Source organism: Pseudonaja textilis, chromosome 13 (assembly GCF_049901715.1).
Source record: "Pseudonaja textilis isolate UNSWEBS1 chromosome 13, rPseTex1.2, whole genome shotgun sequence".
Taxonomy (NCBI): Eukaryota; Metazoa; Chordata; class Lepidosauria; order Squamata; family Elapidae; genus Pseudonaja; species Pseudonaja textilis.
The window spans coordinates 10,302,339-10,318,165 of record NC_142002.1 but is presented as its reverse complement, the minus strand read 5'-3'; the positions used below and the strand labels follow the sequence as shown (position 1 = coordinate 10,318,165).

Here is a 15,827-nt window from a genome sequence, read left to right as displayed (position 1 = left end):
GAATTGGACTAGAAGCCTCCAAGATTCCAACCTATTATTCTATGTTTTAGTAATATGGTTTCAAGTTCTCATTTATATCACTCATTGATTCTTGGCACAAGTTTATTTGCAGCCACTCTCAGACATCCCAATGGCTTAAATTTGTATGAGGCAACTTCTTATTTTTACTACAATTACCGATACAAGAATTCTGGTAATCTGCCTTACTCATCCCATAACCTCTAAGATGGTCATTCCTTTATTTCATCTGAAAAATGCTAGCAATATCTGAGACAATTACCTTTCCCTTTAATATGCCAATTTTCTCCCTGGAAAGAAAGTATATTCATATGCAATCTGTATTTTCAAAAGTACAATTAGAAAAAATCAAATTTCTGGACCTAGCTTTCTTAGCGCAAAGGAAAGACTTCCTTCTGTTAATCATCATGACAAAAGCCAGTCAAACCCTTTACAAATCTGTTGTCTCAATAAAAAAGCTGTAGATGTGTTAAAATTTTATACCATATTGTTAAACTGTCTGAAGAGCAATAAAAGAGAATGCTTTCAGTCATTTCAGATCTGGCCCAAATTCCCCTATCTCATATAAACAAAATAAACTCCCAATCAAATCTGAGAAATGTTTTTAAAGCAGCATTTTTAGAGAGGCATTGAAGATTTGTTATATGACCAAAGCAAGAAAAAGAGATTCAAACCCATGCTTTTTCAACAAAAGTGGATATCTTATACAAGTAATTTGTCAAAAGAAAAAATACATCATTTTAAATGCAAGAAAGGAATACATGAATTGAAACTGGAGATGCTTCACCAGAAAGTGTCAGAAAACAATGCCTACAGCTGAAATACAGAGTAGACAATATCAAGAAATAGAAGAAAAAGTATCTACCAAAAGATATTGCAATATTTTGCGTTAAAAGTGATTTGGAAGGTTCCGAAAAATAAAATACTTGGCAATTGAATTATTTTCTGACCTTCCCATAGCCTCTATCTTGGCATCTTAATGCTTATTAAATGCAAGGTAATAAATAGATCATCTGTGAGAATGTTATGATTATTGTTAGATTAAAAAAAACATTGCCAACTGTTTGTTTGAAAAGCCAGGAATCACAAAAGAGTCATTGCAACTCTGTGTTGACTGAATAGGCAAAAGCATGCCGTTGAACTCATTTCTCTATTCTGATAGTGATTCCAAGACATCATGATCAGGATTTATATCAGGACAGCAAACCAAGCTGTACAGCAGCAGTGATATTCAGTGCAAGACACCAGAGGAATTTGCTTACCCAATCCAACAGAACTATTAAATTGCTAACACAATTAACTTCAGAGGAGAACCAAAGTGTTTTTGTACCTGCAGGCAAGATGTATCTAGTCTAGGCCTCCTCACACATTAATTGGACTAACACACTTTATAAGCGATTGTGTAATTTTTTTCCTGGCATAGTACTTAAATAACATTAAATAAGCCAATTAAATAGCGAAGACTCATAAAAATCCATTAAAGAATAGGCTGCACACAGCTGAGCTACGTGGGATGGGAGAGGTACATGTGACGTAAGAATTAAAAGCTAAAATAACTACTCATTAAGTTGTCAAATATGGTTGAAAAGGGAATGTCAAAGAATTCCTGAAGCAAAAAACAACTTGGGTGAAACCACTTTTCAACTTTGGGACGATGGCCAAAAAAAGAGGGTGTGGACGCATTATTCTCTCCCCCCCCTTAACTCAAGAAATAATAGGAAACATGCAGCGCAGGAACCATTAACAAAGACAAAGTTGGAAGTCTTTCAAAGGACATCAAACTCCATCTTTGCTAATGCAGATAACTTACTACTGCAGATTATTTTGAAGTTGCAACATTATTATATTTTTATCCTATCTATTCATCTATGTAGGCAATGTACATACTTAATAGCTCTTCCTGGTGCCTCTTATTTTCTCTACACCACCATCACTGTGAAGTCACGCAGCCAGCTTTCAAGACTAAGGCGGGGACTCTGATCCAGACTCTTGGTTTCTAGGCCAGCAGCTTAATCACAATGCCAAACTGGCTCTAACATCTCTACAAGGTACACTTCCAGCTTCCATTTAAAAATCTACTGTATATTTTTTTTAAAAAAACACCATCTTTACAGACTACACAATTTGCCTACCTAGCATCTAATTAAAGTTGCCTTTTTAATTTTAATCCAACTGGCTTGTGAAGTATCATCTAGAACTGAGAACACTCCTATCTACTCTGCAAAATAGGTATTTCATTTAAAACTTTCTACAGTAGTTTTGTATTTTCCTTTTATTGTCTCTCTTCTATATAGTGGAAAGACCAGGAGGGGGAAGAGAGAAAGGATGAGTGTAATGCCATCTATAAAACCATGCCAGAGTAAAGTGAGCCACAGCACACACAAGTCTCAAAGCAAGCTACTAGTATTCTAATGTGAACAGCTTCATAAAGTGACAAACAAGAGGATAAGGAGGGGGAAAGAGTACAATCAGAAAACACTGCCCTGGAAGAGGAAAAAGTGGGAAGTGAAAATAAATATGGTTTTTCATAATGGCTATTGGAGCCCCTGTAGATTGTTCATGTATGGGATTAAAGTGATAATCCAAAATCAATTAAACCTCAAAGAAACTTGGAATTCCCATAAAGACATTCAGGAAGATGTAGATCCCGGATTAGAAGGGTCTTCAGTTAATCCAGGAGAGCTCTTGGTCCACCTTCCTTAAAACCTTCTGAGATAGCCTGAAATTTCATCTCCTGGTAGACCTAAGCAACTGACCTACCTATTTCCCCCCCGCCCCTTAAGATGTTGTGATTATTGATCCTTCGAGCAGGCTGACTCTCAAGTGCATTGAGACGCTCAACCCAAGTATGACTTTTGCACATTATTACATTTTATATTATTATTTCAAGTTTTTATCTTTTTTATAGCCTATAAAAATTCCAATTTCAAATGGATCAAGCAGGTTGTCTGGGGGTACAAATATTTTAGACTATAAATCATATACCATATTAACTGGAATATTATTAAACCGTGTTGTTTTTGATTACCAGCAACCCTGTAGATTCCCTCCCTCCCATAATTGTATCAGTTATACCATTCAAAATTTTGGAAAAGATCTTTTTTTTAAAAAGATCTATAAATAATATACCATATTAAATGGCATATTATTAAACCAAGTTGTTTTTGATTACCAGCAAACCTGTAGATTTCTCTGCCCCCAATAATTTTATCAGTTATACCAAAATTTTGGAAGAGACCTTTTTTTAAAAAAACCACACACATTATGTCTCCCTTGGACACATTTAGAAAAATTCCCTAAATTAAAGTATCCTTGAAATAAAATAGAGGGTGGGTGGTGGGTGGGAGGCAGGTTAGGAGAGTGGATAAAAAAAGCCAGAAGGTCTCCCCCCCACCCCGAATAAAGTGAGTAAAGGGACCAAACCCCCCAATCCCCGGTCCAATTTCACACGTGACGTGTCCTTCACGAGTCAGTTACATTCCCCCTCTCTCTCCTCTCTCCCCCCAACCTACCTCACAGGGTTGTCGTGAAGGTAAAATCAGCCGCCTCCCCCCTCCCTCATGGAGGTGCCTAGAGCTCTCCGAGCAAGCAGCGTCCTCCTCCTCCCCAACCCAAGGCGGGATGCAAATGGAAGAGAGGAAACTGCAGGCAGGGAGATGTCAAGGCAAGGCATCCCAACCGGCTGGCTGAGGCATGATGGGAGTTGTAGTCCAGCCCCTCTGGAGGAACGCCAGAGAAAAAGAGCGAAGGGATAATTGCAGCCGCATCCACGGGAGTCGAAATGGAGGGGGGCTCGAGGATGTGGGGGGCGCCTCCGGATCTCGAGCTGGCGGACGGATGGGCACCTGTCCTATCTCGCGGCTCCGCTTTTGGCCTCACCTGTGCGGTCCCGACGCCGGCGCTCCCGCCGATTCCCGGCCAGATAACGACTCCCATCAAGACGTTTCCCCCCGCCCTTCAAGGCACGACCTTTCACACACCTCACGCCGCCGCCGGAGGCTCCTCCCACTCGCGGGCCGCCGCCTTGGTTACTCCATTGGCGGCGGCGCCTGCCACTCTCCGCCTCCAAGCGACACGGGATTGGCTTCCGGATGCTGGGTGCGACGAATATTTTTTTTAAAAAAAAAATTGGGTGAAGGAGGCGCGGGGAAAGAAGGCGGACTTTCCAAGCCGCGAGGGGCGCTGCCGCTCGCTGCCCCGCCCCGCCCCGCCCCTCTGGGAGAAGAGGCGAGCGAGCTATTGGGTCCTTGTGACGCAATTGGTGGAGCGGGAGTGACGGCGGGGAGGGGAAGGAGGAGGCGGGGTCTGAGGAGGAAATCGGGGTGGGGCTACGTCATGTGCTGCGAAGACGGTGCCTCAACTCGCCGCTTCTGGTTGCCATTTTGAGTTTACCATCTGGGAGAAGCAACAAAGACTTGTGGCGTGTAGAAGCGTTCTGCTTAGATCAAAATCCAGTTTATTCCCCCCAAAAGCTTGGTTATTTGGGTAGCAGCAAACTTAATCCAAGTATTTGCTAGTTGCTCCATTTGCTGCCATTCCAATACATCTTTGTATGAAATGACCTGGGAGAAAAGCAAGGTTTTACACTTAGGCAGGAAAAAACAAAGGGAGAAGGACAGGTTAGAAAAGGGTCTTCAAACTTGGCAAGCTAGGCCCAGCCAGGTCAGCGTGCTTCTCCGTCACCTGTGAGCCTGGGGAACCTGCAGCTCAAAGCTGCCGCTAGCCACAGCACCATGTACCCCGAGAACAAGCAGAAAAAGCTCTGGTGGGAGGAGAAAGAACGTTTGTTGAAGATGACATTGGAAGAGAGACGTAAAGAATATTTATGGGATTATGTACCCTTGAAAGATATTCCAACATGGAAGGAAGAAATGAAAAACAAAGCCCAAAGTGATGAAGACAACACCAATGACGCTTTCTTGATGCAGAAAAGTCTTTAGTGAAAAAGTCTCCCTATACAGAGGCGATATCACAGTACTTGAGATTGATGCCATAGTTAATGCTGCAAATTCAAGTCTTCTTGGAGGAGGTGGTATGGATGGATGTATACACAGAGCTGCTGGTCCTTGTTTGGTTGCTGAATGCCGCAGTCTGAGTGACTGAAACTGGACAAGCCAAAATCACGTGTGGTTATGACCTACCAGCAAAATATGTCATTCACACTGTGGGCCCTATAGCTCGAGGACATATAAGTAATATCCATAAAGAAGATCTGGCAAATTGCTAAAAAATCTCTTTGAAACTGGCAAAAGAGAAACTCATCAGATCAATTGCTTTTCCATGTATCTCAACAGGCATTTATGATTTTCCAAATGAGCCAGCTGCAGTCATTGCACTTACAACAGTCAAGGAGTGGTTAAGGAAGAATGAGAATGAGAAAATAATCTTCTCAGTGAATTTGCACAATCAATAGATGGCCCTGAAGCTTTATCAATGTGTGAACCTACTATGGCCTCCTCATGATGTATCTTGTAAAATTAACATAATTATTTTATCTTCATGGTATGTTTGTTTATTACCCCACTTAATAAATTAATTCAATCTTAACTAAAAAAAAAAAAACTTGGCAAGCTTAAGACTTGTGGAGTTCCAGACATTGAATTCCAGACATCATTTATCCTATCTATCATCTGTCTCTCTAATCAAAATCTATAGCTATCTGTTAATCATCTATATCAAGGGTCTTTGTGCTGTCCCAGCTAGTCTATGGGAATTGGATAGTTACTTAGGAATTATGAGCTGTCCCCTTAAGGGAATGCATCCTGGGAAATGTAGTTCATGTCACGTGGCAACATCTGTAATCCCGATTGGTCACTAATTTGACCCTTGATGGGTTGGGGGGGAGTTTCCCTTACTTTTGCTTGAACTCCCTAACTCATGGGAGCTGCTTTCTATCACTACGAGATGGGTTAGGAGATAACCATCTTTTACTACAAGGCAGATATACAAAGGATTGGTCATTAAAGAACTTCATCACAAACTTGAGTTATGGGGATACCTGATGAACCAATAAATGTAATTTGTTATGAACGTCTTGTTGAGTTATCTATCTGCATCTGTACAGCATTTGCATAACAAGGAGAATCAGATATTTCCCAGCTCTCAAAGGAAAACCAAACCTCTGTCTTTAAACCTTCTATAAATGCAGTGAGAGACTCTGGGAAATCATGCCTGTATGTTTGTTGGTAAAACAAAGCTGATCTTCCTCTGCTCCTCTGACAAAGCAATAAAAAGGCCACAGTTGTAAACATTCCTCTGGCCAGAGCCGTCTCCACAGCAATGGGCACATTCCTTCCCCCTGAAGAGAGACACTTAATCTAGCAATGATTTAAACAAAGACAGCATCTTGCCTTTTGCTATGATTTTTTTTTTACAAAGTCTCTCAAGATTGACCAGAGTGTTTATCCATTGATGACCCCTTTTTGCAATTCTTGTGGACAATTTAATCAATTTAATTCAAATGTTCCAAAATTAACTGCAACCTAACAGACTCAAGTAAAGCAGCCTACATCCCTATCTGGTGGTCAAGAAGAAATTTACAGTGAAGTCAAATAATTCTTCCTATTTTTTCCTTTTTTTCAAGAGTAGGCAGGAAATTCTCCCCCCTCTTTTTTCTTCCACAAAGTGAGACCTAAGCAATGCAGCCCACAGCTACATCTGGGGCTCAAGGAGAAATTTCCCAGACTTTGATTTTTTTTACACAGTTTCTCAAATATTGACCAGAGTGTTTCTCCAATGATAACCCCTTTTTGCAACTATTGTGCACCATTTAATCAACTTGATTCAAAGGTCCTAAGAGTAACTGCAACCTAACATGGGCATAGCAACAGCATCTTCCAGACCCTCTGCTGCTACCTTGTGAAGCAAGCAACAATTATAGGCATATTTCTGCATTCAGCCCTCTATCTTCAGACTTTGTGACTCAACCTCTAGTGCCCCCTTCTGTTGCAAGCTCACAACGCCCCCTAGAAGCAGCCATATTCTGTGTTGTGCTAGCATTGCCCAGACTGCAGTGCCACCTACACGCTCAAGTATTAAATCCAGCAGCAATTCTACTTTCTGCTACCTGCTTGCAGCGCCCCCAGTACAAAAAAGGGAATTGCATGGAAAACCACTAAAATTTTCCAAATTTCTCCCTTTGCCAATTTGAAGCATGGCAACTTCATCAGCCATGACAGATGTCTCTGATGTACCAGAAGACCCAATTCCTCCACCCACCCTTGTTGTAAACATGGAGCCTGATTCCCAAAACCCAGTTTTAGATGTCCAGTTCTCTGGAGAAGCTGCGATACCTCAGAAGACCTACGACCTCAGACAACATAGGAAGCTTACCTCATCCACAGTGACACACTTCAGAGAGAATTGGGAAAGGCAGTATCACCGTCATGCAGATGCATGGACGGAGCTGGTCAAGATCTGTGACACCCCCAAAAGCAAGTTGTCCCTCGAGAGCCTCTTCCTGATGCAGAAGGAACACCTCGCACGATAGAGAGAAAGTGAAAATAAGCTTAAATATATACAATCGAACCTGGAAGACCCAGAGTTCCAAGAACACATTCATTGCTTCAAGGAGGCAAACAAAGAACGTGAAGACAGCATTCAGGAAGGCAGAAACTCCCTCCAGGCCATGCTCCTTGTTGCGCTACAGAAGGAGCAAATACCTAGGGAGAAGACCACATCTGACAGAGATCTTCAATCACAAGCAGCTTTTTCCCACCACTCAAAGAAAGCCTTCTCCCTCCATCCCAAACCTGCTAGATCGCAAGCAGCTTCCAGTGTCTTTCACCAATCCTCTGCTGCCGGCTCTCACCATCTTTCCAGAGTATCCTCCCGTCGCAGTGGCGCATCTAAGGCCTCCAAAGCAGCAAGTTACGCCGAAAGAGCTGTAGAAGCCCAAGTTGAAGCTGCAGCAGCAGAGGCAGATTTATGTATTACGACAGAGGTGATACGGCAGAAAGCAGAAATGGCCAAACAACAAGAAGAAATGGCCAAACAACAGGCAGAAATAGCCAAAACTCAGGCCCAAGTCAAGTTACTCAAACAACAGAGGTGGCAGTGAAAACAGCACGGGCTGCAGCATGGCAGAAGGCAGCCAGTGCTGCCTCCCTCAACTTCGACCTCAAAGACTTGGGAGAAGAGAGCCAAGATAAACGGGTCAAGGCCTACGTGGATGAGGAGCACCCGCTTCTAAACGAGCAGATGGAACCGCCTCAGTTACCTAGCAGTCTCCCACAAGCAGGGAAGCACTGGGATGAATCTCAACCACAGACTTTACACATCAGTTACGCATCTGACGTTGTACGACCTAAAGTACGAGATTCACTTCCTACCAACAGCAAACCTTCCCCAACTGATGTTGTATGTACTAAGGTCCGAGATTCTCTTCCCAGCACCAGCAACCCTACTGCAATGTCTCACGCTGTGTTGGCTGAGCAACTTAGCCCACCAGTGCTTACAACAACTTCTTGACGAGTCAACATGCCTTCAACGACAACTGCCACACTCAGGCCAAAGGGAGCAGCATTCCTGCCACAACCTCAATACCAATCCAGCTCCCAGGCACCACAAGGTAACTGCGCCCAGCCTATACATCAGCGTGATGCTCGACCATCGTCCCCAGTATGGGAGAACGACATCCTCCATAAGTACTAGGAGGAAGACTACAACCCGTTGTTGACTTACAACCTGAACCCACCCTATGAGAATCCAGTGGGAGAACCCTCGATGTCAATACCTCCCCCCAACTCAGCAAACTTGGCTGTACAGAGTGGAAAGCTAAATTTGCATGCCAACGAGTTTGCAGATTCTCTGACAAGCCAGGCAGCGAGTATCTAGTATGGAAGAAACTCTACCTGTGCCCCATTCAGGCGGCACGCCTGAACCCTGATGAAATAATCAGACACTTGATAGCGTGGTTAGGACCACAGTCTGCTGACATACCCAGGGCACTTTTGGCATCCCACTTAGACGACCCAGCCAGTACCCTACGGTTATCATGGTAAAGGCTTGATGAACTATATGGCGCTTCCGAGGACATAGAAGCAACACTCTTGGATAGCATCAACAGATTTCCTAAAATTCCTATCGACAAGCCTCACCAAATCATATACCTCGCTAACATACTTGTCCAGCTGAGAATGGCACAACAGGATCCCAACTTACTGGCACTCGCCTGTCTCGATCACGTCGACATGCAGAACAAAATTGTTAAAAAACTTCCGCAGGTGCTAATTGAAAAGTGGCTCCAGTTGACTGACACCTTCATGGCCAAGGATCGCCACCGCTTTGTACCCTTTATACTTCTTGAAGAATTTGTGTCACACCAGGCGACAGTGTACAACACACACTGGGCCCGTGGACTCAGAGCTGTTAGTCCTCCTAATGTCAGAAGATACAACAGCAACCATATATCGCCCTCAGGCCCTATGCACACTACCAGGGAAAGACCCTTCATGGCTGTCGATAAGACCGAGGTACGTTCCTCAACCATCAAGAGTTCACCTGCTACCTCACCCCATCCACCCTAATTTAGATCTCCCATTACAAGGAGAAACCAGTTTTGTCCTATGCACCACACTTGTCACTCGCTGAATAGCTGCACTGGGTGTGCAGCGAAATCACTGACCCAACAAAAAGTGTTGCTAAGGGAGTACCACTACTGCTACAAGTGTTGCGAATCTAAACACCCATCCAAATACTGCACAGCCAAGGTGCGATTCGACTTATTCCATAGTGACCAGCACCCGACCGCACTGCATCCAGACTCCGAGCCGCCACTGCAGATATCTTGTAGCCCTCCTTTGGATAAGGAGCCTCAATGTAAAACAGAAGCACACAGGGCTCCTCAGCAGACTGCCGAACAGCAACCAAAACCAAGGATGAGTGTCAACTGCACAGCACTGCACGCTGACTTTGAATTATGAAGCTGTCCCCTTAAGGGAATGCATCCTGGGAAATGTAGTTCATGTCATTTGGCCACATCTCTAATCCTGATTGGTCACTAATTTGACCCTTGATGGGTTGGGGGGAGTTTCCCTCACTTTTGCCTAAACTCCCTAACTAATGGGAGCTGCTTTCTATCGCTACGAGATGGGGGTTAGGAGATCACCATCTTTTACTACAAGGCAGATATACAAAGGATTGGTCATTAAAGAAGAACTTCATCACAAACATGAGTTATGAGGATACCTGATGAACCAATAAATGTAATTTGTTATGGATGTCTTGTTGAGTTATCTATCTGCATCTGTACAGCTTCAAATCCACCTCTGTGCAGAAGGCAGAAAAGTCTTCAAACCTGGTAAGTTTAAAACTTTTGGACTTCAACTCCCAGAATTCCCGAGATAACAGGATTGGAGAAGGAATTCTGGGAGTTGAAGTCCACAAGTCTTAAAGGTGTCAAGTTTGAAGACCCCTGAGTTAGGGGAAACCTGGCTCAAAAACAGTAGCTGTGAGAGAGTCCTAGTGGACGATCACTTAAAACATGAGCCAGCCATGTGTGGCACCATCCAAAAAAGCTAATACAATCCTGGGTTGGCACAGAATCAAAATCACACAAAGTATTAGTACCGCTTTATAAAGCCTTAGAAAGGCCACACCTGGAATATTCCATCCAATTTTGATCACCACTTTGCAAAAAAAAAAAAAAAAGGCATGGAGACTTGGGGAAAAAAGTGCAAAGAAGAGCAACTTAAGATGATTAAAAATCTTGAAGACAAAAACATACGAAGAACAGTTTGCAGGATTTGGGTGTCTAGAGAAAAGAAGGACTGGGGGTGACAGGATTGCAGTATTTCAGTATTTGAGGGGCTGCCACAAAGAAGAGGGGCAGTCAGTTTATTTTCCAGATTTACTTAGCATGTTACTAACTTAACAGCTGCAGTGATTCACTTAACAACGGTGGCAAGAAAGGTTGGAAAATGGGGCAAAATTCACAACTGTCTCACTTAGCAACAAATTTTGGGCTCAATTGTGGTTGGAAGTTAAGGACTACCTGAACTTTTCCAATTGCTTGTCTAAAGGATCTGGAGGAAGTTCCACCAATTCTTCATTAACATCATATGATTCGTCACGCTTGTTTCTTTAAAGATGCTACACCTGTTTCCTCCTTAAGCAGGACATGCTTTTAAGTTTGTGTTGACAACTGATTGGAGTTTTTCTTTGTATACAAAGCCATTCTGAATGTTAAGAATGGATCCTACAGGAATGTACCGCATCTTTGAAATTACCCATTACAGGGTGAAGATCTCTGCCTCATGCAGAACCTGATAGAACAGAATGTGGATAAGGTTCGAAAGTAACTTTTGCTAGTTGAGTCAGCATAGAAATACTAGTGAATTTAGTCATATTCTGGATTTGCATATTTCAAAACAAAATAACACTTGGCTATGTTAAATATTGTACAGCTGCTTAGTTGCCTGGCTGATCTGGTTAAGTGTGTGGTGTGACTACACTGCTATGGTATAAGCTCCAAAAATAAAGAAGGTATCAAGAGGAACAGTATATTCTCTGAAATTAAATAATTCCCCACAAAATGGGTTTTTTGGGGGGAGAGGGAGACTTGGGTGTAGAATGGTGACAGTTCCTTGTGCACTAGGAATACAATTCATAACCCTGGTGATAAATTAGTTATGAATTTTAATTCTTATATTGGTTTGTTCATAACATTTTTTACTGTAAGAGAGGTCCATTTGGATTCTGCTGGATTGCCATGGCATATAATACTTAGTAAAGTAAGTAACTAAATAAAATGCAGAAAAAGAAAAACAGGCTTCAGATCTATGTGATCTCACATTTGTATATTTCCCCAATTTCTAAATAAATTTCTCCAACCCTTATGTTAATATGAAATATCCCACTACTGTAATCCTTTCTACCTTTGAAATTATCTTCACAAATATATAGTATATGATACATGATGACTTGCATACTTTACCATTAACAAATGGGGGGGGGGGGGAATCATATTTAGAAGATGTTTTCAGAAAGCAAAACAAACAAACCATTCTTTACCATTATGTGTCTAAAATGTTACATAGATGGTTTAAATAAATAAACAAAAACTGTCTCTTGTTTATTCTAAAATATGAAATATACAGATTGCTGAAGAATACATTGAACCAGGTTGCTGAATTAACCCTAGAAAATAGACCTTTTCTAGGTTCCCAAACAAAATTGAACCATAAACTAAGCAAGCAGTCTGAGTGTGCATAACAAGTCATAAAAAAACATGACCAAGATTGGCAAATGGATGCTAGTTAAAGCAAGCCAGGTAAATGCAATTATAGGATTGTTGAGCTAATGGCAGTCCTAGTACTGCATGATTTTTTAAGGTCTTAGTGAATCCAGTGAAAAGTTTGTGCTTAAGAGGTTGGAGTCTTAATCTACAATATATGTTAGTGAAAGGGAATTTGATGACTTGGTTTGAGTCATACTTTAGGTTTTTTTTTTTTCATCAGCTATTTTGGGAAAAGGGCCTCTTTGCCTTAGAAGAAAATCCATGGCATGTATCAAGAATGTTTGTACTAAATATTTGGTCAGACATTTAAATTGTTTTATTCTCATATTACCAGAATGGATAGTGCCAACTGTCATGCAAAGAGACTCAAATATTTTTTTCCAACAGCAATAGGAGCTATTATTAACAACAGTGAATGTTTTTGCCATAAGTAGGAACTAGCAAAGACCTGGATGTTTTCCATTGTTGCAAAGGTGCAGGAAAACTGGGAAGAATTTGAAAAGGAAGTTCAGAGTAACGGAGCTGGAAGGGACCTTGGAGGTCTTCTAGTCCAACCCCCTGCTCAAGCAGGAGACCAGTGGTGGGATTCAATTTTTTTTGCTACTGGTTCTGTGAGCGTGGCTTGGTGGACGTGGCAGGGGAATGATACTGTAAAATCTCCAGTCAGAGATATTTGCCAGTTCTCCAGTCCAAACTACTCAAAATTTCTGCTACTGGTTCTCCAGAACTGGTCAGAACCTGCTGAATACCACCTCTGCAGGAGACCCTATAGATTTTTGCAGCTCAGATAGAATATCCTTAACTTTAAAGGCTTGAGAGAAATAATTTTTGAGCTGAAAGTGAATGCAGAAACACAAATGTTTCATTTATTTTTTTCATAGTAAAAATGTATATCTGAAATTCCTCCTTTAGGATACTGTAGACGATGAGGAAATGCATTACTAATTAAATGTTTGGCATTTTTATTGTGTTTTTTTAACATTAGGAATATTTGTTTTCATGTTCAGTATATGTTCTCCAGGAAGACACTAAATATTTAAAAATTATTCCTGCTTACCTAGACTTGGAATGAATAAAAGAAAATGCTACACTGTATTTTTCTGTCTTGTATTCTATTCATGCTCAAGGGTGGCACTCATTGACTCAACAATTCAGCATGTATGTGTATCTTGGACTCACATCTCATTGCAGAGTGGAGTTGAGTCATATGTTCCAACTCACTGTCTCCTGATAAAACTATAATAAGGCTACATGCCTCCCACTTGCTTGAAGTTAGTCCTGTTGGTTTTAGGGGAAGTGTTCTCAAAATGACTAGAAGGCTAAATGCAAATATTTATTCAGCTTGGCACATCAGTCCAAGCTGCTGCTGGCCCTTGTAGCTTAAGAGCTATCAACAACAAAAAGAAAAAACCCCACAAGCTCACAAACACAAAACCAATCCTGCTTTTAGCTTGCCAAATAGCAAGCTGGAATAAAAGGCACAACAACTTTAAATCAAACCAAAATGAGAATGTCCAACTTGGTAGTCCACAGATTATGGTTACCCCGATCGCATTTCTAACTCGGTAGTCAATATTATATGGCATGCTTGCCAGAATGATTCTGCCACATTGAGTGCGTGCCTAGCTTTGTATATAGCTCAAGTCTATGTAAGAAGTGTATTGTTTGAAGAGCTGTAATGTTGCCATGGAAACACATTTCTTGTATTATATTTGGACAAATTATTTCCTTTCCTGAGTTAACCCCTTTCATCGCTTTGCAGAAAAACTGACTGCATGGCATGGTATTGATTGGGACACGTGGCATCACCTTTTGCCTACATATCTAGCTGCCTACATTTTAATTCACCAGAACGGTTTTAGAAAACTTTTAAGTACTTAATTGCTTCAAAAAAAGCAAATAATCAATCCAGTACTCCATCCATCATTCAATATTTAAAAATGACTTTATTTTCAGGGAAGAGTTTTTTTGAAACAAAAAGAAAGTTACAAAATAGATAACAAATCCGCTCTCCATCTTGACTTTTGTTGCCCCCAAAACATCCCTGTTTTGGTGTATTGCAAAACTAACTCTTAAAATTAATGGGAGCTGTCACATAAGGGCTAAATTAAGCCTTAACTAGGCAAATGTTTTTAAGAAAAATTAAACATGGTTAAGCATTAGCCTCTAAATTTTTCTTCTGTGTCTTTATTAATCAACTTGGCTTAGAATAGTTTACTGGATCTTTCACATCATTTTTTTAATTGTTATTTTTATCTCTATGTAGAATACGTTTGTTTAAAAAGAATTTTGTAGGAATATTGTACAATCACATTTTCCAAAGAGTAATATATTTAACAAGGTGACTAAGCCCCAAAATTCTGAGTCACCATGGACACTGGAAATAAACAGCCATTAGAAACATGCAAGCAAAATTCCCTTGGGAATAGGCTTGGAGAAATCAATGGATTTAGTCACGCTTTTATCTACATACGACTTACATTTTAAGACTAGCTCCCATCTCTGACTCATACGCTGATATAGTTGATTCTTTTTTAATGGGAGTCATGCAAATTATTTGACAATGCCTCAAAAGTCTTGCCTCATTGATCAGTTGAGCCTTCCTAACCCAATTTACAGTACATACACAACTGTTAAAATTATAATAAAGCCATTGTTACTGGGTTGAAACACAACTTGCAACCTTTTACATAAAATACTAGAACACATATGCCCTTCTGGATCATCCTTTCAGAAATGTTTCCTTAGTGAATTCCTCAATGCCTTCAATAATGGCAAAGGTTCTAATGTTTTGCCTTCCTTAGAAAAGCTGGGATACATGCAGAGTCCTAAAGGTGGTTTTTCAAAAGCCAGCTGGACTTCCTTTGTTTTTCCTTGAAGTCATTTCACTTCTCATCCAAGAAGCTTCTTCAGTTCTGACTGGATGGTGGAGAATGGAAGGATTTACAGGTGAAACTCGAAAAATCAGAATATCATGCAAAAGTTCATTGATTTCAGTAATGCAACTTAAAAGGTGAAACTAATATATGAGATAGGCTCATTACATGCAAAGCAATATAGTTCAAGCTGTGATTTGTCATAATTGAGATGATTATGGCTTACAGCTCATGAAAACCCCAAATCCGCAATCTCAGAAAATTAGAATATTACATGCGATCAATAAAACAAGGATTGTACATAGAACAATATCAGACCTCTGAAAAGTATAAGCATGCATATGTACTCAGTACTTGGTTTGAGCCCCCTTTGCAGCAATTACTGCCTCAATGTGGTGTGGCATGGAAGCTATCAGCCTGTGACACTGTGACCAGGTTGTGACCAGGCCTGTGACCAGGATGCTTCAATAGCGGCCTTCAGCTCTTCTGCATTGTTTGGTCTCATGTCTCTCATCTTTCTCTTGGCAATGCCCTATAGATTCTCTATGGGGTTCAGGTCAGGCAAGTTTGCTGGCCAATCAAGCACAGTAATCCCATGCCCATTGAGCCAGGTTTTGGTGCTTTTGGCAGTGTGGGCAGGTGCCAAGGCCTGCTGGAAAATGAAGTCAGCATCCCCATAAAGCTCGTCTGCAGAA

The 15,827-nt window shown here is 41.2% G+C and overlaps 1 protein-coding gene and 1 pseudogene across 2 annotated transcripts in view; one reads left to right on the top strand and one right to left on the bottom strand.

Moving 5' to 3' along the window:
• The window catches only part of ABHD2 (abhydrolase domain containing 2, acylglycerol lipase), a 33,551-nt gene extending 29,404 nt beyond the window's left edge, over positions 1-4,147 (bottom strand). Inside the window, exon 1 of one of the 2 annotated variants that reach the window (XM_026709229.2) lies at positions 3,898-4,147. The gene's annotated coding sequence lies outside the window, so the exon portion shown is untranslated. Of the gene's footprint in view, positions 1-3,530 lie in introns of both variants that reach the window. The other variant, XM_026709230.2, reaches the window with a different exon arrangement.
• A 536-nt stretch (positions 4,148-4,683) lies between these two features.
• On the top strand, positions 4,684-5,431 carry LOC113442001 (ADP-ribose glycohydrolase MACROD2-like; annotated as a pseudogene).
• Positions 5,432-15,827: the final 10,396 nt, after the last annotated feature.